We start from the raw sequence: 26,185 nt of genomic DNA, 5'->3' as shown, positions 1-26,185 counted from the left end.
TTGTTATTAATTTAAACATTTTTGTTTCAACACGAATACGTAACCTGTTGTAGTAATTATACATTTATATTTATTTGATCAGTGTGTTTCGGTTTGATTTCCTCATATTTTTATTATTTATTATATATGCGCTATATCATACAGATACTTATAAAAATAACAAATAACGCGTCTATACCATTAGCTTCATAAATATTATATTTTATATTTCGTGCAATAATAATGATCTAATAATCATAATTATCTTTTCGTGAACAATTCGCAACCGAGTTTCAAGATTATTCGATGTTTCTCCTTAAGTTCGAGAATATTTCCAAACTTTTTGTTTCGCTATTCGTAAATGGAATATGGCTGTTTATAAACACAAATACTCATACACGTGGCAAACAGCACGTTTCGGCTTTTTCCCTCTTGCCTTCCATTACGTGACATACGACTTATAAGATAAAACTGTAATGTCACGTCAAAAATAAAAATATTAGGTTGGTGGGAAAGTGCCGTCGCCACATTTTCCTTCTATATTTTCAAAACGAAGTTTCCACAAATCACATGCGGTTGAATCGTATATTTTCACATAAACAACATAAGCTACGAAAAAACGGTATATTGTTGTTGGTAGAAATTATTTCGTCTTGAAAATTTGATTAGCAAATTGTTCCCTCGTACGATACACTGCCGAGAATTATAAATATTATCGTACCGTGAAAAGCTGTATACCAAGTTCTTTTATAATATAAATAACATAATATAATATAATATCATATATTGGGGGTTATAATATATATAATATATAATATAATTGAAAAATACATTTCCCGACTGATAGATTGCTTCGATTTTTATACAATTTTTTGTCAGGAGAGACGTTCAACACTTTCAATCAGGCAGTAAATACACTAGGAAAAAGAATATTTGAAAAACAAAAATGAAAAATTCAGCAGCGATGGAATAAGTGAACCGCCAAATAACTGGAACAATGAATGCTCTAATCGTTGAATACAATAAATGTTACAATAACGAATATTACATGGAAGACTAATCAATGGAAATTATAAATTAATTATTAAAATTATCAATGGAAATTGTTTGCTTGAGAGCCAGATTTCCATCTCATCGTATACATTCCTGCCGTCTACATGGTCGCCACAAAGTACGTACAATACATTTCTCGGCATTGATGCCACCGTATCGTCACAGTATAGATCGCCGATCGAATGCAGCCGAATACGGCGACACCCATTGTAACCGAATGACCCATTCTTCCTCGGTGTCAAAAGTTATCCAAGGCGAGTAGAAGGCAACCTCGTTTGTCGAGCTCTTAATTCACTTGGAGTTCATTTACATTGAACTTTGTGTTCGAAGCAAATCTATTTACGACACGGAGCAATGTTGCTGCGATGGTAACAACGTCCTCTCGACTACGACGACCACGACCACGACGATGAACTGCACGTGCTCTTCGTTATAAAACAAGCAAGCAAAGTGGAGACGGGAAACTCGAGACAGAGAAGCAAGAAAGAATAGAAAAAAAAATGCGAAAGAAAGGGGAGGAAGGGACATTTACATCGCGTGCTACGTAGCGCGCGAGAAATTACGGGGAAATATTTTTAACGAAAGAACTTGCAACGCGGCGCCCGAAATTACGAAATGCCTGAAAGCAAGTGATTTTATCATTTTTACTGGCTTCAGGTTCTCCCTCTAACACCGTTGTTGTACTTTCTTTTCATCCGTCAACCGTTTGAAATTAACCCACGTTTACACGCCGCATTCACTTCCCTCCGAGAAGAATGAATGTCGTAAAGCTCGGTTCGCTTCTCTAATTGTTCAATTTTTTACCTGGTCTACCAAGTACAGAAGTTAGGAACTTTTCCACTTTACGATTATTCCGATCGTGAATTATGAATTTATTTCTTCTCGCCGAATACCGTACTGTGACTGTAAATATTACGTGGAACAATTTATGTTCAGGTTATAACATTCGACGATGAATTTATCGTTCACTTTTATCTGCATTTGTATCGATATAATAACACGAGTTATAACAAAAGGAGTAAAATAAGTACTGTATAACATAAGAAACATATTGCGATTTACGTGTTTTGTCTGTCGTCCGTCTTAATATTTGTATCGTAAATGTCTATTTACGATTGCTGGAATTCAGTATTGCTCCATTCACCTAATTTCACGTATATATTCCAGGAACGTGTTTCTGCGCAAATTATTTTAATATTGTGTTTTTAATTATTTCATATGAGCGAAATTTGGTATTTGCCCTGTCATGATAAATAATACGATAAATAACAGGATGAATTTCTAATAAAAATGGATATGATTGTACGATTTGTTCTAAATGACTAACAAGGTAATTTACTAAGACATTAGGAAGAATAATACAAGTATAATACATGGGTACAAAATTATCAATAACATCGTTAATCATTTATATAAATCCATTTGTCTCATCAACTTAATTTTCTAAACCAACTTAGAAAAATAAGTACTTCTAATAATCAATTAACGTATTAGTTAACAATTAACGTCTAATAATCAATTAGATGTAATAAACGTATTACATGTAATTTTTAAATTCCATATTGTTAATTTTTATTGCGTAGGATCCATCCAGATATTTTCAGAAATATTGTGTCAGATATAATCCATACATCTACCATTAATCGTCTGTTCTTTACGTAACAATGGGAAATTGCGTTCAGTCCTGTGACATTGCTACTTTCGAGACAAGAGTGTTTCCGATAATCTTAGTTCCAGCGGCCGTGATAATGTCAGTACGTTCGAGATTTTTCTCAATACCATTTCTCTTTTGTTTTAGTGGAAAATCTCCCTAGAATCCCCATGGATTTGGAGAATGTCATTGGACGTTTAAAAACTAGCACAGACTGCAAAATCGAGTATCCTTTGCCATTTATTCCCTGTTTTGCTCGTTTTTCTCGATTTTCTCGATCTTCCCAACGACGTTTGTTCCTTTCTTCGCTTCTTCATTCCCGGAGAGACTTTTCTACCAGCCGAAATCCAAATAGAGTACTCTTCTCCTGGTCGAGAAAACAACACGCGAATTCGCCATATATCCGAATCCACCCCAATCGTTGACGTAAATACAAGTATTTTTTTCCGATGAAAGTTTCGATGGAATAATTAATTTAATTATATAAATTATTATATTCGACATTCTTAGTATTCGATATAATATGCAACGTTATCTAAACATTAATTTTAAAAAGAAAATATTCCAAAGTGTCTCTTGAGATTACCATTAAATTTTTCATTCCTTTGCACAATTAGAAATTCAAAGGAATTAGAAAAAATCCAAACAGCGCAGCATTCTTAAGAGTTAACGCGTCTGCGATTCGTTACAGTCCGTTTATCCTCGGATAAGTGACTGCATCCGTCATTAGTCGAATGATTACGTTATTACGAATCGTTTCACGAATCGTTCTCGAGATATTCCTTTCTCGCAGTCGAGTTTGTTCGCGAGTGGATTTTTACAAGCTGAGTCGCTGCAGCTTTTCTTCGAAATAGCGAGCTTCGTCGTGCATTTTAGCTTCTGGCAATATTATCTCTTCCTTTGCACCGATACTATGCCGTGATGTTGCACGTGAAAAGTTCGGTTAGCGTACTCTTACGAAAAGATCTAGAGTCGTGCGACACGGTGAGACAGCCTTGATATATGAATATAATTTCTCTGAGCATGGACGTGATAGAGAAAAATATTCTTGTATTTTTGATGGATAACGAAAATTCATGTTACGCTAGGATTTATGTAGTTTCTTTTCAACCATACGTATGCCGGTGGGAACGTTTCGTCAAACGTCTATGTTTAGACACGATATAAAGTATCCTTTGCGATTACATAAACATATCAAACTATCAATCAAGATATATCATCAAAACATCAAAATCGATCGTGAGAACTTTTTCTTACTTTTCCATCATTACACGATGACTTGTGAATATTATCACGAAGAAATAATCGCAGATCTGTTTATGAATATCGTTGTTTTATCACTTATTGTATGGCCTATGGTATACATTTTTTCCTTGAATATATAACATTTCCAATTTTCAGAGAAAGAATTTATAAATATTACATCGTTTTTGCTATCGAAGGTAAAAGGGGCAGTATACCAGTACGTGGAATTTACTCAGTTGTTTATTAAGAGTTATATAAGCACGTGTAATTATCACGTCATGTATCGTGTACTTGTTTCATTAGTAACCTTATTACAGTAAAAAAGTCTATCTCACATATTCTTCGAGTCGTAAGTGTGAGCGAGCTGTCGATGGCGTACTTCGAGTAAACTTCTTCTTAATCAAATAGAACAAATAAAAGAGGAACACCGTGATCTATGAATAAATAAATGAAATTCATGATTCTTTGCCTTCAGATCATGCGATGTGACTATTTACGAGACGATCAGTTTATTAATATTTTTTACTTTGGGGCAATTTTCATTTAATTAATCACTGTCTCCTGTTCATTGACGTTATACATTTAGTTCACTTTAATAGAACATAGAACAGAGCAACTTAGTTGAGAACAAGAACCGGCCAATCTGAATATTTAACAAACTGAGCGAGTAATTCGTTGTCTAAAATGTTTGATTCGCAAAAATTGGATGCCTCCATTTTTGTGTAATTGATACAACTTGTTGGTGAAAATTAATTGGTATAAATTAATGCTATGAACTTTTATTTAAAAAAATGTGCCTTAGTTCATGTTTTCTCTCGATGCCTCGTACCTGCTTATTATTTTAGTTGTTAGTTTAGTACCAATAAAGCGAAAATAAATTACTATTTATAATTTATTTAATAAGTTACATGGTTCTATAAAAAATTGGCAGAAACGCGAAACATCTTCCATCTCTGAAATAAAATGAAAACGAGGGGAAAGTTTTAAGGAAATGCAAATTGTAATAAAAATTATTCAGATGCGTGCTGCTCCTTGGAAATTGAAATCGGAGTTTCCAAGTTCCCGAACTGTGGTATCTCTAATTGTTAAATTAAATTTGCACGCTTGGCCATTTCGGGTCACCAAGTTTCTGAAGTTTTAAAGGTGGCACGATCTTCGATCGAATCAGAAGTTCCTCTAAATATATTCGTCAGCTACTTTCAACTCTTATTATACTCCTATCATTATCATGACGAACATGAAAATTTTATTAATCGTTGTCATTAAATGATACACGTGTCTTTGAAGAAAGAAACGAAAAGGCAGTTGGTTTAAACATGTTCAAGAAGGACGCGTGTATATGGTTGAAATAATAATTTCTCTACTGGAGGTTCCGCTTTGTCAAAAAACGATTACGTTGCCTATAGCCCTCTTAATTATGCCATCACATCGTTAAAGAAACCTCCGGGCAATTTCACGTGTATCGTTCCGATCAACTCCTCGATCGAATTCCTTTTCAGCAATCACGTGATCGGATTACGTTTCGAAGTAGAAATATTTTCACCCTTTCATTTTCAAATAAGCTAAATCAAATCGATCGTTCTGATCTATTCTGATCTATCATAATCTTTAATACATTTGCTCGATAGATTACGGTTTTTGTTCAAGAAGATCCTATCGTTAGAAGTATCGTATTCGTTAGAATCAGACTGTTGGTATTTATGCATTTATGACAAAAGTGAAAATGTGCAGGAATCTAAGTAGATGAATACAACAGTATAGCTAAGGTAAAGTACGTGTCGGTATGTTTAGAAAATAGTACATGCTTTTATATTCTTCAAGCTTCGATGTTTTATCTCCTTGCGAAAAAGATAAATTTGAATAAATATCGGCAATCTGATAATTAATTTTTAATATTGATCAAATCCAGCCATTGTTAGTTTATAAACTTCGTACGAGTCAAGCCTTTCGCTAGAAACTTTATTGGATGAGCTTGATATTTGAAATACGAACGAGCTGAACATCATATAGCAGAATAGATTGAATCTTGAGTTTTTAAAAGCAGGCACCATCGTTTTATGATTTTCAAGCGTGTCATATATTCCTAAGTGACTTTAGTTTGACAAATTTGAAACAAGCCTGCGTGAATATAGATAGTCAAATTGCTATACGGAGAGAAGCAATTAATTAAGATGGTTCAACAGTGAGAAGTCTTAATAGAAGTAAGCGAAATTTGGTAGTCCGAACTTTATTGCGAAATTAGATTATTCTCGTTGGAAGGAAGTGGGCTCGCTATAGATATGATCTTGTATATTTCTATTCTGTTTCTCTATTCTGTTCTCTAATTTTCGTAATTAATGCTCTCATTTACTTTCACGTGTGACGTCGAATTTTCTTCTGTTATGAGAAATCACGAATGAAATTATGAAACGGGTGAAGTCATTGCCATACTTGCTACAGAGACATGCAAGAAAGTAACAATAATATCTTGCAATATTAATAAAATAATTACTTAATAATTAATGTAATATTAGTTCAATCGTGTAGGAGGAATTTGAGAAAGAAATCAATGACAAAGTATCTTAAAAATATAAATAAATTTCAATACTTAAGAAAATATTGTTAGAAATGATGGAAGAATTCCACGAAGAACAAACACGTGCGTTATAGCATCGAGAGTAACGTCACGATGTCTATGAACAATATCATAATTACAATAAACCAATCGTACGTTCCAACATACCTGTAAATCATATCTCTTCGTAAAGTGTTTTATTGGATTTCGAAATTTTCAATTGCGTCGCTTTCGCGTCTCTGTGATTTGCGTCGCTCGAAACGTAATATACTAAATATAATACAGTGCCGTGTAAAAGCATTCTGCGCATCATAAAGGAAGGTACAAATGAGAAATACTCCACGTAATACGTAGAATGCTGAGAGGACGCGATATATATTTTTAGAAGAAAAAGGTTCTTCATTAAGAACGGTCACGATTATACCATCAAGTTGCCTGTATCCATGAAAATAGAACACTATGATTTTTCTTATGTCGGCCAGTCACTTTACAACGTCCACGTAGAAATTGACCATTTCGAAATTGAGTCTCCACCATTAACCCTCCTGGTCGTTCATTCCCTCTCCTTTGGACTTACAAGGATGTCGATTGGCTCCCAAAAACTTATACCGGTTCCCTCTTCTCTTCTTTCTCTAGGTCGAGTTCTATAAAAAACGAAGCAGCCCTGGGTGACCCAGCAGTTTCGCTTTCACAAGTAACAGATTATGTCTTCAAGGAGAAGATCCTCGGGAGACAGGCGAGGTCCCTGATTTGAAAGAAATCTGGCCCCCATTTCGAGTGCCGTTCCCAGCGGGGACGCGAATCCGAAAAAGTCTAGTCAGCACGAAGAAATCTATCGAATTTCATGTAGATGTTTTGATTATTCCGATTGTCTGGCTTAAGCCATGCGCATAACTTCACCTGTTCCACTAAATTGCATAACGATTATACATGACGATAATAGCAACAAACAACGTTGATTACGAGTAACAATAGTAGATGATGGTTTCTAAGAATCTATCAATCGTCAACGATTTGCATATATCGATCAAATTCATACATCGTGATCATAGATTCACATAAATTCAACGTCCGGATACTTACCTATGATTGGTAGTCTATGTTTCTACTTATAGTATAGGACATACTTCTTTAGCGTCTTGATGGGTGAGGCTTCAAGGACAGCGCGATCAATTTACCAAGCAACGAGTATAGACTGATCGGATTAAATTAAAGGCTGGCCTGTTATTCGTGGACAGTTGTCTTGACCCCGGACGTTATCGTCGGATTCAATTTAGAGAGTTGATGCAGTCAAGTGAAACTATGCGCACGCAGAGGTTAAGGCTATTAGTCCACGGGGCAGCGTGCACATCGTTATATTCTAGTTTTGATGCTGGCACGGATGCTGTTTCGATGTTAATCGATTTTCGTCGTTCGAAAGTTACATCGATCTAGCAAGTGTAAGTGTAACGTCGATTTAATTATATGCTTGAACTGTTTCTCTATTGAATGGACGGTTCAGTGCTGATATTTTGTTGTCGCATAAGAGGGCTGGAGCTGTAAATGTTCAACTCGTTAATTTTGATTTATTATTATGGGACGTCGAACGAGTCGAAGCCAGGGGGAGGAGTTGAGAAAGTTTTAATCAACTTTTCAGACGAACACACGAGAAAGTTTCTATGAAGCGGATTAATCGAGTAGTATTGCTATAACGCAACGAGATAACTATTAGGCTATAACGTACGAACGATTGAGAATCATAATGATGTACGTTAGCTACCAATTTCCACAAGGTAGCGTGTTCTATGTTTATGATTATAAAAATTTCATTATATTTTTTCCAAGTTATGAAAATGTATCGGCTCAAAGGTATGACTTAATTAATACTCAAATATACATTCTAAAATTCATTAATTACACCACTGTGCTCTTTTAGCCCGTCGCACGCGTACGACGACCATAGTGAAACAATATGATAAACTTTCTTTGAGTTTCCGAGATTTATGCTACTTAAGTATCGTAACGTGAAATAGTCGATGAAGGGAATAATCTGATACAATCGGAGATACAAGTCTTTCGAAAATAGATGATAAATAAATGATAAATAAATGTTGTGTTACGTGAAAATGTGATACAGTTTTTGCTTTTTTCGACGCTTAAACAATTTACGATTTCACGCTTCAAGGGTAGCAATCAATTAAGCGCGCGTAGAAATTAGATACGGGACTGAATTAGAAATTCCATCTATTCGCGATGGAAGCGCGGGCAACATCTCGCGCACGGCCATATGACTGTGTCACCGTTTCATTTCCTGGCTACGCGATGAACGCAATATTGCCGAACGCCTGCCCCAAAAAGCGTTATCTGCGGTGACGATTCTAATAATCGAGCATCGATTCGCGATTGCCCGTATATTGTCGCTCGATTGTCCCCGAGATTCCATTTAACACCAAGTTTGCCATCTATTATTACTACATTTAAATTTCGATAGTTCTACTGTGGAAAGCAAGGAATTTTCAATAGCGAGTATTAAAACTTTATTCGCTACTTTTTTTATTTCCTTGCCTCAACCAGGAAATTAAAATACGAATTTATTCATCTCGGAACATCTTTATTTATGGATCGTCGGTGTTTTAATACGTGGTTTTATCTTTATTAAAAATGAATTATATCATATTCGTGTCATATTTGTGAAAAACACAACGAAACTGCTACAAAATACATTCGAGATTCTTCCCGCCAAATATTTATAATAAATCATTATTGCATTATCTCATCAATTTCTATCATATTTCTCGAGAAAAAGACAGTTGCGAACTTCAGTCTGTGAGTTCTCGCGGCCGCATGTAAATTACAGTTACGCTTCTCTTTATTAAGATGCGGAGTAAAATAAGAGCAGCCACTAACAACGAAACTTCACGGCGAAATACCAACGAGGAAACGTTCTGCAGATATTGCTTGGTTAAGAAGAAAAAGACACGGAATTGCAGCGGCGTGCAATTCCTAAAGTCACGACTGCATCGTAACTTACAGTCACGTTAGATATAGTGCCTATTCGATAGTAGCTCGCGTAGATTAAATCGTAAAATCGGTATCGCGCGTTAACGAGATATTCGTCAGGGAAGACATCGAATTTCACGTAGAATTTGATACACGTGGATATTGTATTTGACAATGCTGTTCTTCGTCCTTTTTTTAAACGTTACGATGTTCTGTGGTTGGTAGCATGAAATTGCACCGTGTACCTGTGTACGATGCCTCTTAAAATAAAAGTTATTCCATTGAATGAGCATGCGTGTAGTTTAAAAATTTATTTCAAATTGTTGATACTCTCATGAATAGACTGTGAATGTGTATCTACGAAAAAGAAAATAGAAGTGCAAAGATAAGCGCGGTATGCTAAAATATGTTAAGTTTCGTGAAAAATTGGTCGAAGATTCCGATACTTTCAGAGTCGTTGAGAAAAATTTATTTTAAAGCGGGTAATAAAAATAAATATTCAATATCCTTCGATATGCTATTGGATACGATATCGAGGAGCTACAAATTTCAAAAACTGTATATATATAATCAGTTTGCGCGGCTTGCACGAACATATCTTCCGAGCCGAAATTTTTATCGATCACGCCCTGATTAAATTTTTGAAATATTATTCGGTACGTAACGGCAATTGCAATTAGCAAAGCTATCGACGAAATGAAAATCTATTATTCTTTCTTATTATTCCCTTCATTATCCTGATATTCCTCTTTCAATTCAAACGATCGATAGAAAATTAGATTTCGCTATAGAATATTGGATGATATAATTACAGCAATGAAATCTCCTTTTATCGTATAAAACACGATAACGTTGCTATTTTACAATTCCGTTAATTCGATTACTTTGTGCTATTTATACTCACTGGATGAATATTCTCGTTAAAAGTGGTTAGAAGGTTAGAATCGTTAGCAAAAATGAGAAACGATAGTACAGAAATGTGGCTGTAGATCGTAAGGGTAACGTTAATTCTGTAAGCGTAAAGTCCATTAATTAGAATGTAATTTTATTGAAACGTAGCCAACGTTGAAAAAAAATATGCATTATGGCAATTTCGTTCGTTAGTTCGTTAAATCATTCTATTATACCGTAATTGTACTGATAACTCCATCCTGCAATTTTCGTTCATCGAATCGTTTGCACTCTTATGCATCCAGTCCTACGCAGACTAATTTTCTAACCAGAATGTAGTACGATCAGTATACGTTTCCATAATATTGACTCTTCAATTAAATCGCAAGATAATGATTGTTTTTTTCGGCAATAATAAACAGGAGTATGTCTTCGATCAATTTATTAGAATTGTCACTTCTGACAGATTCCCTTGAATTTTCGAAACAAATAGTTTATAGCGGAAGCGTAGAAAATATTTAAAATTGGAATCGAAGAGAGGAATGAACAATTAGCAACAACCTTTTCTTGAACCTTCCTCTAATTTCTACGTTGCGTAATAATGTTTTCGCGTATTCAATTCAGTTTAATTTCCTTTAATACTTTGGCGAATCGAAAGTCGTTATTGGACCGCGTGGAAGGTAAAATTACCAGGAACTTGATTCCTGAGATTGCCGCTGGTTCGGCTGACTCTGAAGAAGTTTAAGGTGTCAAGTATTTTTCAACGATGCTTCTAGAAAATGCTTGGACATTTACTAATCTTTCATCAACTTTTAAACGAAAAATTGATGTGTTAGAAAATTGGAAATTTATAAAAATAGCTTGATTTTCTGATAGACAAACTAAAGTATTTGCTTAGTAATTGTTTAGAATTTCGTTAGCTATCTATTAGTCGTATTAATACGCAATTGGTATTGAAATATTCTTTCAATTTAGCTTAATCCTTTTCGGATTCATTTACGTCCTGGCCTAGATTCTAGAAATATACGAGACATGTACAAAAGTTACAATACCCTCGGCATAACGAGTTTAATTTACTTCAAACAAATTATTCGTCGAAAGCTTCGGCGAACGTCCAACAAATATTTTCTAAACTCCAATTTCGCTTTATGCTCTCATACACGCTAAACGTTATAAAGTAAATCAGCAGATTTAGTTTACCGTTCTCAATGGTAAACTTTCAGTTTTACCAATTCCATTTGGGTTCGCTATTTTCAGTGAATCCTATTGATCTGTATATTCGTTCTACTCTCTATAGAAGGCAAACCAAATATATACTTATCGCCACACAAAGTGTTTGCAAGCTTCCACTAATTTTTTAACAAAGCCGAGATAAACGAACAGCTGGAAAGTACATGTTACGTGATACATTGTAGGAATAAACGATCGTTCGAAAAGCACGCGGTTAACGTTCCTGTAAACTAATTAAAGGATAGGGTCTGTGAATTTCATTGGAGTTGCCAATTGTACAGGGTGCTTAAGAAAATTTGGCATCAAATTTCCGTAGCGTGCAATACTCATCGAAACGTGCAAAATAGCGTTATAACGCGAAATGCTCATTTTTTCAAATATTTTATTCAAGAAATGCTCGTGGCCGATTTAGATCCACGTTCGTTAAGATCCTCTTGCCACGACCCAACTTTCTGAAACATCCGGTATAGCGCGACGTTTCGTGTTCCATTTCTCGTGGCTCGAGGTGTGGATTGAGGTGTCGACAGAAGCCGGTGAAAAAGTCAAGCGAACGAGAGGAAGACGGAAGGAGAAAAGAAGGAAACCTATAGAATGGAGGAAGTTGCAGAAAAGGGCAGTCGTGTAATCTTTCCCGGCGCAACGTATTTCGTGTATATACATACAGTGAAAAACGCCTTCTGACGTTCTTGCTGCAAAGGAAAGAATGGTATTCGCATTACAATATACTTTAACCCGCGCAGAAAAGCGTTTCCCGCCGCGAAAGACTACCAAATTTCTTTCCACCGTAGTCCGATGTTTTTCCTTGCTGTTTAGTGTTTCACATAACAAACGTGTTTTAACAGCTTGCATCGAACCGCGCAAGAGAAGTCACAATGGAGAATACTCGAGCTTCGAACGAGTTTCCGATCGCATGAGAAATAAGGTTTAGTAGTTTGCTTCGCCCTTTTCTCGCGTGCTACTCGATCATCCAAACATTTTCGATGCACCATGTTCTAATTTGTTGCGGTCTTTGGGGAATTTAGATTGAAATATCGCTGCAATTTGAAGTTCTTATTATTCACGCTTGCATAGACTCGACGGAAAAATAGATGGGAAATTTATGCTAGTGAAAATTACGAGAACGTTAATACGAAATAGTTCTCATGAAGCACGTTGGTTTCAACGATAATACAATGACGATATGGTTGAATAATTAATAAATACTTTCCGTGGATGTGCTCCGATGCGTACACATATTGCATATACAAAGCAACGAAGCATAATGTGGGAATGTAATCTGACATGATTAATTCCTCTCTTAATTACTTGAAAATAGAGCGTATAACATTGTCACATTTCAAATCAAATTACAAAGCCGTGCGATTGTTACTAATTACGGAATTGTGCATTGGAAAAATATAAGTTTCGTGTTAGATTTTACACGCCAAAGTCTCGCGTTTAATTTAGTAATTTGCAACTCACCAATCATATTGTACGTCCATATTCGAGCATTTCGTGATTAATGTTATCAGGATAGAATCCTTTTTAAGCCGCGAGACAAATTTCTTTGCGGCAGTTAATGCTAGTGAGAAAATAGTATATTTTCTAGTGTCTTTGCGAAAAAGACATAATGCGGTAAAATGTCTAGGAAAAATTACGAATTGATCGTTTTCCATAATGCTCCAATAATTTATAACGTTACGAATTATACATATAAAATATAATATACATTCTATAACAGGTGTGGACAATAGCTTTAGTTTCTTTTTATATCAATAACAGTATCGATGTTAATTCAGAAAAATTGAGTAACCGCGAAACAAATGGATAAAACGTAGATTTAAAAATCGTGTCTGAGTGAAATGAATCGTTACGATATTTGATTATTTTTATTTTCTACATATTCTTTTATTTAATATCCTCTGTAGAATTGGATGTTTGCCCAGGTGGTTCGAAAAACAGTTTCGGTAGATCGGATTTACTTTTTAATGCGGAATGTTTCACGTATAATACGCTGCACGTGTTTAGTAACACAGGTACGCTTAAACAAACTTTACTTCTCGTTTCGCTCTTTTGACGATACTAGAAATTAATCAACGCAGTAAAAATGTGTTTTAATTTGATTTTAATATTTTCTAGAAACGTTAAACGTGCATATTTTGGTTATCCATTGAGCGTTCATTGCACGTACATCGGATAGTTTTATAGAATTTCGATAAAGTTTTAATACAAAGTCTACATTATTTCACTATTATACTTAATTCACGCTAGAAAGACCAAAAACAACGAATCGGTCAAAACGATTAGTTTCGCTGACAATTATAATTCACAAGTTTCTCACTTCACATGAACTTTTCACTCCGAAGATAATATTTCTTAAGATACATGCTATAAAAGTTACGCAATATAAACGTGTACGTAACAAAAATTCAGCGACAAATTAATGGAGCTGGAAAGTATTAGGTGTAAAGTAGATTGAAGAACAATTATTTGAATTTCATTCTGTATCTAGTATATATTTATATAAGCTTGTTTAGTGATTGACAGACACAACAGACATTGATTGATAAGAGAAAAAGAGAGTTGATTGGAAAGGTAGAGATTGCACGAACGAAGATTGACTGATTGGCAAGATAGAGTGCTGATTAAATACTGACCATCGAGTCTGTCGTCTGGTAGGTTTATTATGTAGATGGAGATGTCTTGCTTTTAAGTATTGTTCTAATTGATGACGCTCCGCAGATGCTAATTAGCCACGCCCTTTGTAAAGATAAACAGAAACTGTTAATTAGCGTTAGATCACTGGAAGGCTACCTTTAAATCTTTATAATTAAATTTTCGTTTACTTGCAAGATCTGCAAGATAATAACGTATAATCATCCACGATTCCCATTTTCTTTTTTATTGAAAAAATGAACAATTTTTACAAATAGACTACCTGTTATATGATTATAATACAGTCGTAAATAAAATAAAATAAAACAGTTACGTGATATAATCTTATAGCGAGATGAGATGATACAAAAAAAAAAAAAAAAAATAGGCTAAAATTTATTTTTCTAGAATAATATATATGTAATAACATGTTATATGCGATATGCTTACTTGCAATATTATACTTATATCTTGTTAATGCTATACCGTAAAACTACACGTTCCAATTATAATTTCGCTCTTTAGAAGCAGCTAAAACAAGAACGAGTAGAGAATGATCGCTCTGTTATTTTAAAGTTATTCAACAACGTTAAAAGAATAACACTGCATCTGTCAATTAAACGTTGTGTGGCAATAAAACGATCTCTAAATTTGTCAAAAGATCGTCAGCCGCTTTATCCTCTCGAAAATTGTGAAAAATATCCAGCAAATCAATAATAGATAGGAGAATCGCATCCAGATTTGTTTCGTCTAGACTGAAAATAACTTACAAGTAGTTCGGTCCGATGGCGACCGATCGTTTGACCCCGATTCGAATCAGGCTGGATTCTGTTCTCGAAGAGGAGCATCGTCCGCGTGAATCTATCCTCGGTTCGATGCCTCTTTATTATTACAGAAATAACGCGACTGCCAATTTAGCTGGGTCCATTGTGGTTAGACGATGTTTGCCCACCCATTTCCGCGCTTTTCTCGTTAATTGGATAATATTGAATAATGCAAGACTTCGAAGTAGAAAGCTTACGCCATTTCGCCTCTTCGTTTGTTGCTGATCTGCGATGCGTTCAAGAAATCACGAGTATCTCTGGCATCGATATTTGTCAATTTCTGGAGTTTTCTCCTGTCGTTCTTTTCATGGAAGCAATTTAGAGCTTTACGAGAAACTTATTTTGCGATACAAAGGCACTTTATTGGTTAAAGAGAAATTGTATGCGCGTTACTTTTTTATTTTATACCGTCGAATTACAATTTTTCAGAAACGAATAAACGAGATTATTTAATTATTTATAACGGAGAGAGAAATTCAGTTCCTCGTTTCTTCTGTTTTTGTAATTAATTTACATCTCTGCAACAACCTGTACGTTATGCAGGACGAGATGTCGGTATCTAGAAATACGTATTAGTATAAATAATATCTATGTTTTCTTATCTATGACTCGTTTGAGAAATTTTACATTATACGATTAAGATTTTGTCACTTAGATATAACAACACGAATGATGTCCAACTGTGATTACCTTATTACGCGATTAGATTTCCTGCGTAATTTTGCTTTCATAATATTCGCGTGCAAAACTTAGTATTTACACGTCTCTCACCTACGATACGTTTAGAAAATCGTCTGTGCTTTTAATATTAGCAAATTACAATTGGAAATTTAAAAAAGAAGATTTATGAGAGTTTCCTTTACAAAATTCGTATTTGTTTCCTTCGAACGTTTACGTCTCTATCTCGCTCTTGTTTCAACGAACAAAACGATTTTCTGAAACAGACAAGATCTTTAACGTAAGAAGAGTTCATATCAATAGTATCCTTTCATATTTTCCTTAATCTCAAGCAAATTAGATAAATTAGAAAAATATTAAATAGAATTTTTAAATTTAAATATTTTTCCGCGTATTTAAAATATCCGTACCGGTATTACGATTAAAGTTTTCAATCGATGCATTATTCCTTGTCAGAAGCGTAAGATTACAAATATCTCTGCTATCTAAACAAGAACAATATGTGTAATGATGTATCGAAGGTTCGAATCAGAGGACAGTCCCAGAAAAGACGCAAAACAGATGGTACATGGCGCAGGAGGATTGTAACGCGAGAGATGCCAGTTGTACGACCGATCGCGATGTGAACAATGCAAGGCACGTAGAATCCTCTTTCAAATTTAGTCGTCGGTCGTCAGCATGTTCGTTTTGCCGGGCAATCAGAGTTCGGAACTTCCGTGGCCGGTTTAAACAACCAACGGAGTCTCTTTCACAGCGGCTTCGCACCGAATAACCTGCATTCTTCCTTCGCGTTCAGAAGACTGCGAAATTCGGCTCGTTTGTCTTCGACGACGCCTGGCATGTTGAAGAAAGGAAGCGGATGTAACGGTGGTTGAAAGCGCTGCTTTCAACGAGATCGATCGAAACATCGCCAGGGTGTTCGCGGAAATTTGGAACGATGAAATTCGCCACGGTTTTGCGTTATGAGCGAAGCGAAATAAACTTACGAAGAACACAGAAACGAAACATGATAAGTATATTTCTGTTGACTTCTCGATTTTAATGTCTTCGATTTTATGCCTTCGTAAATTAATTTTATTTCCAATTTATTGTACGTCGTATCGTATAAGGATACCTTCTTTCAGTCACAGAGCGTTACAAAAGTCGTAAAATCGAAAAATAGAAATTTATCGTGCTTTTCTCGTGTGATATTCCATTAAAATGAATTTCTTTCTATTAACTTTCGATTTTGCGATTATAGAATTTTCTGGTCAAGGAACGAATCGATCGACGGGTTAAACATTTCCGTATACTCCTGTGCTTCAAGCTGCGCGATTCGTTGCATTTTCTTCATTACAAATTCGTAAAGACATTTACATTCACTGAGGATAATTTGCAAATAACTGAGAAACGTTATCTCGCAATCACGCTAAGAATCTCAAAGCGTTCACAAACGTCAGGGGATAACTCGATCTAAGTAAGTACACCAACACGATCGTTCTCTCCGATCATTTCTCTCCTTGCACGGTTGCGAGCTTCGTGAGTTTGCTGTAGCTTTCTTCGAGAATCGCAAACAGTATAGAACTAGTTTCTCGATATTATTGTACGTCAAAAGAAGTATGTGAATAGCGTGCGCTGCTGTTCGTAAGAATATTTCGCTTGCGATTTCTCCCGAGAAATTACAATACGAGGAAGCTTCAACGAAAGTCCTTTGAAACTTGCCGAATTGTCCGCGAATGTTATTTTGTGTTTCCTTCGGAGAAAAATTCGTCTGTTTTTAGAGAAAATGAAAAATTCGCTTTGTTCTAGCGATCGCACCTTCTTAGAAAAATAGAGTTACGCCGGACCAAAGTATATATCGGGACCTGAATCGTGTAAAATACAATGGTTAAACAAAATGGAAATAAGAACAGACGTTTTAATTGAAACGAGAGATACTTGTAACAGCTAATAACGGTATCCCTGTGGATACGAACGCATTAGAATTTCAACGACTTTTCCTATCTTCGTCTCGGGATTTCGCTATTTGATCAGGCAAAGTAATTTCGTATTCGATGACGACAGCCTTTTGTTAATCGGAGAAAAAGGGGGAAGGGAGGGGATAAGCTCGACATACGGGCCGAAATTAGTTTCCAATGGAACGCTTTTCCTCGTTCGAATATGAAATGGCCAAGAAATACGAAGGTCCGCGAGAATACATTTGGTTAACATGTAGAAATTGGATGAAACTAACTTCCTTTTATCGGTTCCCGAGAGAATTACCTTCTACTTGCCTTTTACTTGCTCTCACCTCGCGGGAATGCTCCGAGAGAAAAAGAAACGTCGCGTTCATCAACGCGAAACAGTCCTTCGAACTGTCACGTTACTTCTAATTACTTTCTCGTGGTTACTTTCAACCTTTTCATGACTTTGCCCGGCTGTTCGTGTATACTTTACGTACCAATCATTAGTCAAGAGCCGGCTGAATTTTCACTCGCTTTGGATATTCAGCGTTTTAATATTAGTTTGTCACGAGAAGATTTTAAGATTAATTACCCTAGTTTTACATTTACAATCTGATTTTATTATTCATTATACAAATTTCATTACTGTTTTGATATTTGATTATGTTTGATTACAAATTTGATAAATCGCCCGTGCACGAACGAAGTTCTCTAAACGTCAATTAACAAATTTTAACGCTTTAGATATGTCAGCATAGAGAAAGTTGTTTTCCCCAAGCTCGAATTTTATGAATTAATACCAGCCATTAAATTTTGTCTCGTCGTCATCAGAACATCTCAAGCTTGTAATATAATTTTGTAATATAATGTAAACTTTTCGTAACTCATTAAGCTGAGACTTACGTGTGGAATTATTTCAAACGTGATCATATACAACCCCATTGCAAAAGCTTCTGTCACGTTCAAGTCCTTGCCCGTTCCAAAGACGATGTTGATAAAATTGTTGTTAAACGTGTTGATCCGAATAACATTTTCATGCATTTTCAACGAGTGCTGAGAAATTCGAGGAAACTTCCGTGATTCTCTTTGAAACGACGGTACGGCTTCTAATATGCACCGTAGGTGGTCATTGGTGGCGCAACGAATTGAATTTAGGATTGCGATGAATGCTCATATCCCGCAATTTATCGGCATTGGTCGATTCGAATAAAAGCCGATGCAGGAAATTATGCTTCCAGGATCGCCGGTACGAAATCATTGATCTACCACTGAAATGCGTTTGAAACGGGTTCTATTCAGAGATAGCATCGATAGTTCAAACCCGATGCATAATTCATACTACGAAAACAACTCGGTGAACCACACGTTCGACGAAAGTCGACACCCTTCGTGTTTTCTTTGTCACTTTCGTTTTCATCCTTGACAAATTGACACGTCTTTCAAACGTTCGTGAATTCTATCCCAGCACGAAAAGACGATATTTTCGTTCCATTCGGATGTTGTCCTCGAAAAATGTATATTATCGATATTTTTAGTTATTACCTCCGAAAGTTACGTTTTACGTTCTAAAATACGTTTCGATAATCGACGCTAAGACTATAAACGGAGTGTCTTCGCAATAAGTGGCAAGGCTGTTCGAGAGAGAACTGTATTTTTTAAATTAATTACGATATTTCAATGTGCAACGAAAATTTCAACATAACATTAGTTATGCAGAGTGTTAAATCCGCGTAATAACTAAACCAGCATTATTCGTTTCGTTCGATACATTGTAGACTTTTCACCGATTTTCAAAAAGCTTATATACCGTCGAATTTATCAGGTTCTTCTCTTTCTCAACTATCTCGCGTTAAAATCTTGATTATCAGTTATCGTATAGTTTCGATACGTGCGAGTATGTGCGATACGCAAGCAAAATTTTCAAACTTTATAATAAATACAAGAACGACGGACGAACAAATTGTACGAGATTATTCGCAAATATAAGAATTAATTAATCGTTGCTACGTTCTCGACAGATACGATACTATACCGATAGAACACCTACGAAAGTTTCAAAATAGTCTCCTAATCCTATGTAAGTACAAAGGATATCTTGACTCGCTGTTCATTTGTCATTGTTGATGTCACCTTGTTAATTTCACCCCACGAATTGGCGTGCCTCTTGTTAATCTTTTACGTAAGCATATTTCAAACAAGGATTAGTCGAAGTTACATCTGGAAACTCATCGCCAGCGAAACAGAGAAACAACGATGAGATCGTTCGAGGTTCTAAACTTGGAACCAAGTGTTCGCAAGTGCGGAAACTTTCCCGCTTCTTCCTCGGGTGGCCATTATTTGTTGTGTTCTTCTCCGCGCTCGCCGGTGACCTGCTATTGTTTCGTTGCGCCAGCACACGACTAGAACTGCGGTGTTTTCCGGCCACAAACACGATCCACGGCAGAGTTTTACGGGGTATTTAATTACGCGTCGACGTAATTAAGTTATTGATTAATTTCGCCAGGCGTTCTTACCAACAGAGGGAGAGAGAGAAAGAGAGAGAGAGAGAGAGAGAGAGAGAGAGTGTAAATCGAGCCATGGATAAATGCGCCTTGAGAACGCAACCGGAGTTACTTAATCGCCTGGTAGCGGGCAAATTTCCGAGCACGACTCGTTACGAATGAAGCCAATTTTTCATTTATTATGAAGACTACGGTGCGTATATATTTTTATAGCGAATTATTTTGTCCTAGTTACGATAACCAACACGGCGGATAAATAGAGTTAATCGATGTTAAGAGGAATAGGATTTAAGACAAATGAAAAAATTGATGAGAGATAATAAAATCTTTATATTGATAGTCATTCAATTTAATGGTAATTGATTTGATTTTGGTGTCAAATATAGGGATGATTATTATAGTGATTAAGGTTGATTTAACTGATTAATAGGTAGAGATATTAGAAATGAGAATCTCTCTTCCCTGTACTCTCCCATAAAAAAAAAAAAAAAATAAAATAAAATAAAATAAAAGACGCGATCTATACATTATACGTATATCATGTTCCTTTCCTGTAATCTTCAAATATATAAATGTAAATAATTCTTTGTTTAGTATTTTACTTCATATAATATTTTTTGTTTAGTTATGAATAGACTGCGGCTATTTATTATAGGAAATTAGGATGTGCATAATATTGAAAAATATATAAAACATCCAAATCGTAAGTACTCGTAAGATTTAGTAGGTAAAAGCAATCTCTGTGTAGTTAATTTCTTTTATTATAGATATTCGTAAACACATGAATTTGCATAAACGTTCGCAGTCTAAATATAAGGTAACTCTGCATCCTTCGAATATTTCTCTGTATTGCCTAGAATGATGCCAGAGATACAAAATATTTCGATACCGAAAGATACTCGAAATATCGAGCTATCGACTCTGAATATTCATTTTTCCGTCGTTCGATGCGATACGAGATGTATTTCTTTGTGCCTTTCTCGTGCAGGCAACACGTTCCTATGGAGGGCGACCTGTGAACGGCTACGTAAGGTTTTTGATCGCACAGCTCTGAATTCGTACGAACGTCACACGCAACGTTTTCAATTCGACTTAACATGTTCCAGAGAGAAATTGAAAGCTCGAGGAATATTCGTGCACTTAGAATCTTTCGTGTTATCCGATAGACCCAAGTTGGTTCTTTGGCAAACGTTTAGAGCAGTTGCTATCATCATATTGATTTTAACGTCGTCTGAAAAACATTCGCGAAATGATCGTTGATAAAATACAGCTACGCGTAAGACTTATCCGACAAAGTAGAAAGGCGAAATAACGATTAACAAAAAGCTAGCGAGAGATAAATACGAAATTAGGAAAACGAGTAAAATATAAATGACAAAATGCTCGCATCTCTTACAAATAGCTAACGCAAAAATCGATTGGGAATAAAGTATATCACCGTAGTGTAACAGAGTTTGTCACGTTGCTAAACGTTACTCATAAAACGATTATTACATAAAAATGAAATTATCACGAGAAAATAAATCGATTATCAAGAAGGAGTAATCCATTACGCTAATGTACGTTACCGTCGCGAAATATAAACGTCCATCTGAACATTTAACTTATGAAATTACTTACATAACTATAGCATGTAATATTGTGGGATCTTTACTACAATTAATTTAGTTACAATGAATTGATTAAACAGGCGTTGGTTAAACAACAAACGATGGTTGTTTAACGCGAACTATATACAATAACGTACTGTAATGTAGACAACTAAATTTGCAACTCTCGTCATCACGGATCCAACGCTTTCTCTTACGTGAACCACACTCTCTCGGCAGCACTAGCAACACTATCTCCCTGACTTCTCGATTCACATTCCCTGGCTTCTCAACTCACACTCTCCGACTTCTCAACTAACTACTCTTTGACTTCTCCACTAACACTGACTGTTAATTCGTCTTTCTCCCTTAGCATCCCTTTGTCTTTTGTCTTAACTCCACCTCGCACGTGTTCCGCAACCACTCGTGGCCAGGGTCATGTAGGTCTTTTCCGCGTAACTATTCGATTGAAGGGCCGACGATACATCGTTGGATCTGTCGGCACTTTGGTTTTCTCGCGACATTGTTTATAGTTCGCCCGATATCTCTTAGGGCTTTTGTCCACGATACTAGAATATGAATCGTCATTAGAAAGATCGATAAGAAGAAGATGGAAACATACGAATTTATAAATTGCTCGTTGATTTCTGCAAATACACTTCTTGAATTTTCATAATACGCTGTACACGTACAATGGATGGGTAACATTAGAAAGCGTTAAAGATCGTTTGGCGGTTTTTTGCATCGTATAGTCGTTTCACGGTTACTGGTAATCGAGCGCGAAATATCGTGGCCGCTCTCAAAGAATCATTAAAGTCTGTTGACATCTAGCCAATGTGAGTGGGTATTAAAATTCTTATGCACGCGTTTACGAGCAACGTTGATGGCTGGCAGATCGCGATGGCAAAATCCGCCGCGTTGCTACCCTCACGGTATAAGGGTCATAAAAATTTTACGTTGGTTAAAACTCGGATACCAGCGACGCTTTCAATTCCATTCTTATTTGCTCGCTTAACTACTCACGCGATGAAATCTTTCAATGATTTTGATACAGCCACGAACATTTTCCATCCCCATATTTTTCAAATACAACGAAAATAACGTAATTGGCTCTAGAAACAATTAGTTGGAAATTGAAACTGATTGGTTCTGGAGCCTTGTTCATTGTAGCGTCAGTTTATAAAAAAAAAGAAGACATTAAAAAAAATATACTTGTCGCATTGAGTAACCTCCTCCTTTACGAAATCGGTTAGAAACTCATAAAACTATAGTTAAAGTTTACAACATTTTAATGTATGAAACGGATTGTATTTATTAAATAGGGTAATAATGAACATAAAATAATAAAGATAGGACTCGAGAATTCAAACGTAATAGTCGAATTAACGTTGGAACGAAAGATCTTTTTTCGACTTTGACCCATTGGATTGTTTTTTCGAATCGATTGTTTAAATATTTCGGTAATTGCAAAGTGTATTCTTGCATTAACTAGAACTATACGAAGCTATTTCTACCAAAACCAGCCAAAATGACTGGTTTTTAAAAAATACGTAATAATAGAATATTTTTATATTTATTGATTTATTACTTTCTTACACAAGGAATTCCATGTTATGTGGTACATTTTTGGTATTATTAATCCCAAACGAGGTTTGACACATTTATAAAATTGTAGAGCCAGTCATTTTAACTGCTGTGGTATTTCTAGCGTTAGCATCTAGCGATCGATCCTGAATTTTTCTGATAACTGATATCATCGTATCGAATGATACGCGGTAAAAATTTGAAAAACGTGTAGCAAGTTGTAGAAAACGAGGAAATTGGTTAATTGGAGCTCGATAAACAGATTGCAAGACCCTTTTGCACTTTGACAAGTACCAGTCATTTTGACTGCGATTGGTATAAGTAGCCTTGATACAAAATTATTTTCAATTTGAATATATAAAAAAGAAAATAAAATTCATTCTATTATTCTTTTAGTTATCGTTGCGGAAAAAATGTATAACATGAAGTAGGAATTTTAAAATAAAATTGTAAAACCAGTCAATTTGACTGGTGTGGTAGTTATAGTATTAAGTATCTTTTAATTTCTATATACAATTTCAGACCTGTTTCTATCAATTTAATCTCATAATTGTATCTCATCATAATGTTAATAAATTTTCCAAATATTTTGTATAACAAGCATAGTATATTATATAATGTAATAATTTCATAATACGTTTGTATAAGCGTTCACTTTAACGAGCAATTGTGTGTAATACTATAATCTTATCACAGTCGATAATAAAGCGTAAATGTGAGAAAGCCCAGTAAATTTTTATCGAGTTTGAAAAATCGAACTGAAGCTTGTTTCAGTATTCCGCGCGAAATATAAAACCTGAATGGCTATGAAAGGTTACTATCTCTTCACAATACCAAAGACTGTTCGTAAAACACACACGCAATAGGGAATTGTCGAATATATATCTTTCCTCTGTACTTACACTTAAACAATTTGGCAAGGAACGTTCAAATTATCTTACCGAAAGAGTCGCTTTAATCATCACATTAAAGAAATGTACATGTTAAATTTTGCGTGCATATTCTTGCTACTTACCAACGATCGACACTCCAAGTCACAATACTGCGAATTTTGACGATTAGTTATACTTCACACGATTGTGTTGTATCGATATTACAAAATATTTATATTATATACATTTATTTTATATACTTTCAATACATATTTTTTATACCAGTCGTTGTACAATGAAATTTCAATTTTCAAGTTTGGCCAACTAGTTGCAATTAAAATTAATTCGCTTAACTTAATTTTGACATATACATAATTCTAGGCTAAAGCCATAACTACGAACTGTGGGAAAGTAATTCGCCAAAGTCTATTTCATGCTACCACATGATCGATAACAACATCTAATGATTCCAGTTTTCAAGGAAATTCTCGAAAGAATGAGAAGCTGAACGTAAGGAAATCACTTGAAGTAAAACGATTCCATCGTAGAAACGCATCGTGGAAAACTGAGTGAAGATTCAGGGAAAGAAATATCAGGTTTAACAGAAGAGTTTTATCAGGGTTTAGTTGGCCGAATTCCAACAACGGAACGGTAACAGTAACAACCGTAATTCCTTCTGTCGCGTATTCCCGTTCGTTCATCGACCATTCTGTCTCAGCAGGTGCGAATCCGGCCACATAAATTTCTGCGTGAACGGACCGAGATACGAGGGCGTAGTGACGTAGGGCGTGGACAGATTGCGGTGGAAATCGGATGAGAGAAGAAGAAGAAGAAGCGGAGAGATCGATAACGGATCGGTTCGATCCGATAGCCGTCCTTTTTCTCGGTTAACGCCGTGAAACTCGATTTTCTTTCCAACTGATCTTCCTCCTAAGGAAGCGTTGTAAAATGACACGCAACAGGTGTTTAATAAAGTCACAGAGCCGCGATATTATGTATTATTCGCACGCCATCGACGGGATAACGCGCAAATTATGCTCGTTGTTACATACTTGTGTATTCGAAATCGCATCCGAGTGGAGGATTTTTTTTAAGGATCAGGGTAACTTGAGGCATTGAGATGACAAATCTCGGATTGAAAATTATTGCGGTACAAGTAAAGATTCTTGGAATTTGGATTTAGTCACGTATTTCGCGCATCGTTTTTTAAACTATCGTTTCGTTAGTTTCGCATAATTAATCTCGTTATAATTTTATCCTCCGCTGAGATTCGTTCTCGCGACTGAACAAGGTATAATGAATTTTTTCAATAATTTTAGAACACTACGTTATGAAAGACAGTGGCGAATTGACTTACAGCACGGAATTCGAGTTGATAGTCTTTAATTTCAATTATTGTCCTTTCATCTTTTTTACCATTCCTTCAATATCTTCTGTCCATCGTATCTCGGTACTATTTTCTTCTTGTTCCATACTTATGGCTTTTTGTGAAGCTATGCTCATTGCTGATAATCACTTTTAGTACTTTTCTGGAATAAACTATCAATATCGTAGTTAAGATACTCTAGGAGATCTCCTTGTACAAAAATTAATGATACATCGACCTTAATAAATAAATAAATAAATAATGTGATAAGTAGTAGTCTGATTTACGTGTTACTCTTCTTTGTACTTTTACGTCGTGCAGATCGATGCAGATTCTCTGTTTCAAAATCTAGTCTAGATAGTCTACGATTGATTCGTTGATAAGTTTTGATTTCTTTGTTTTGCCTCCCTGGTATATTTATGGATGCGTTTGTGTTCGTAAAATCCATTTGCTATTTTTAGTTCGTTAAACATACAGATGTCTACTAACGGCTTGCCATTGTCATTTACTTTGTTATTGTTATCATGAAATGGACCAGTTTATCACAGTCTTTTTTACCTGTGTGGCTATAGAAGCCTCCTAAGATGATGATATCTCTGGTAAATACAATGTCTACTAATTCTTTATCCAATT

At 35.5% G+C, this 26,185-nt stretch overlaps 1 protein-coding gene across 2 annotated transcripts in view; it reads left to right on the top strand.

Moving 5' to 3' along the window:
* LOC122568552 (calcium/calmodulin-dependent 3',5'-cyclic nucleotide phosphodiesterase 1-like) overlaps positions 1–26,185 on the top strand; it is a 118,146-nt gene that overhangs the window by 5,219 nt on the left and 86,742 nt on the right. The window lies entirely within an intron of this gene.

Source organism: Bombus pyrosoma, linkage group LG6 (assembly GCF_014825855.1).
Source record: "Bombus pyrosoma isolate SC7728 linkage group LG6, ASM1482585v1, whole genome shotgun sequence".
In the NCBI taxonomy this organism is placed as follows: domain Eukaryota; kingdom Metazoa; phylum Arthropoda; class Insecta; order Hymenoptera; family Apidae; genus Bombus; species Bombus pyrosoma.
This window is presented reverse-complemented; position numbering and strand designations above follow the sequence as displayed.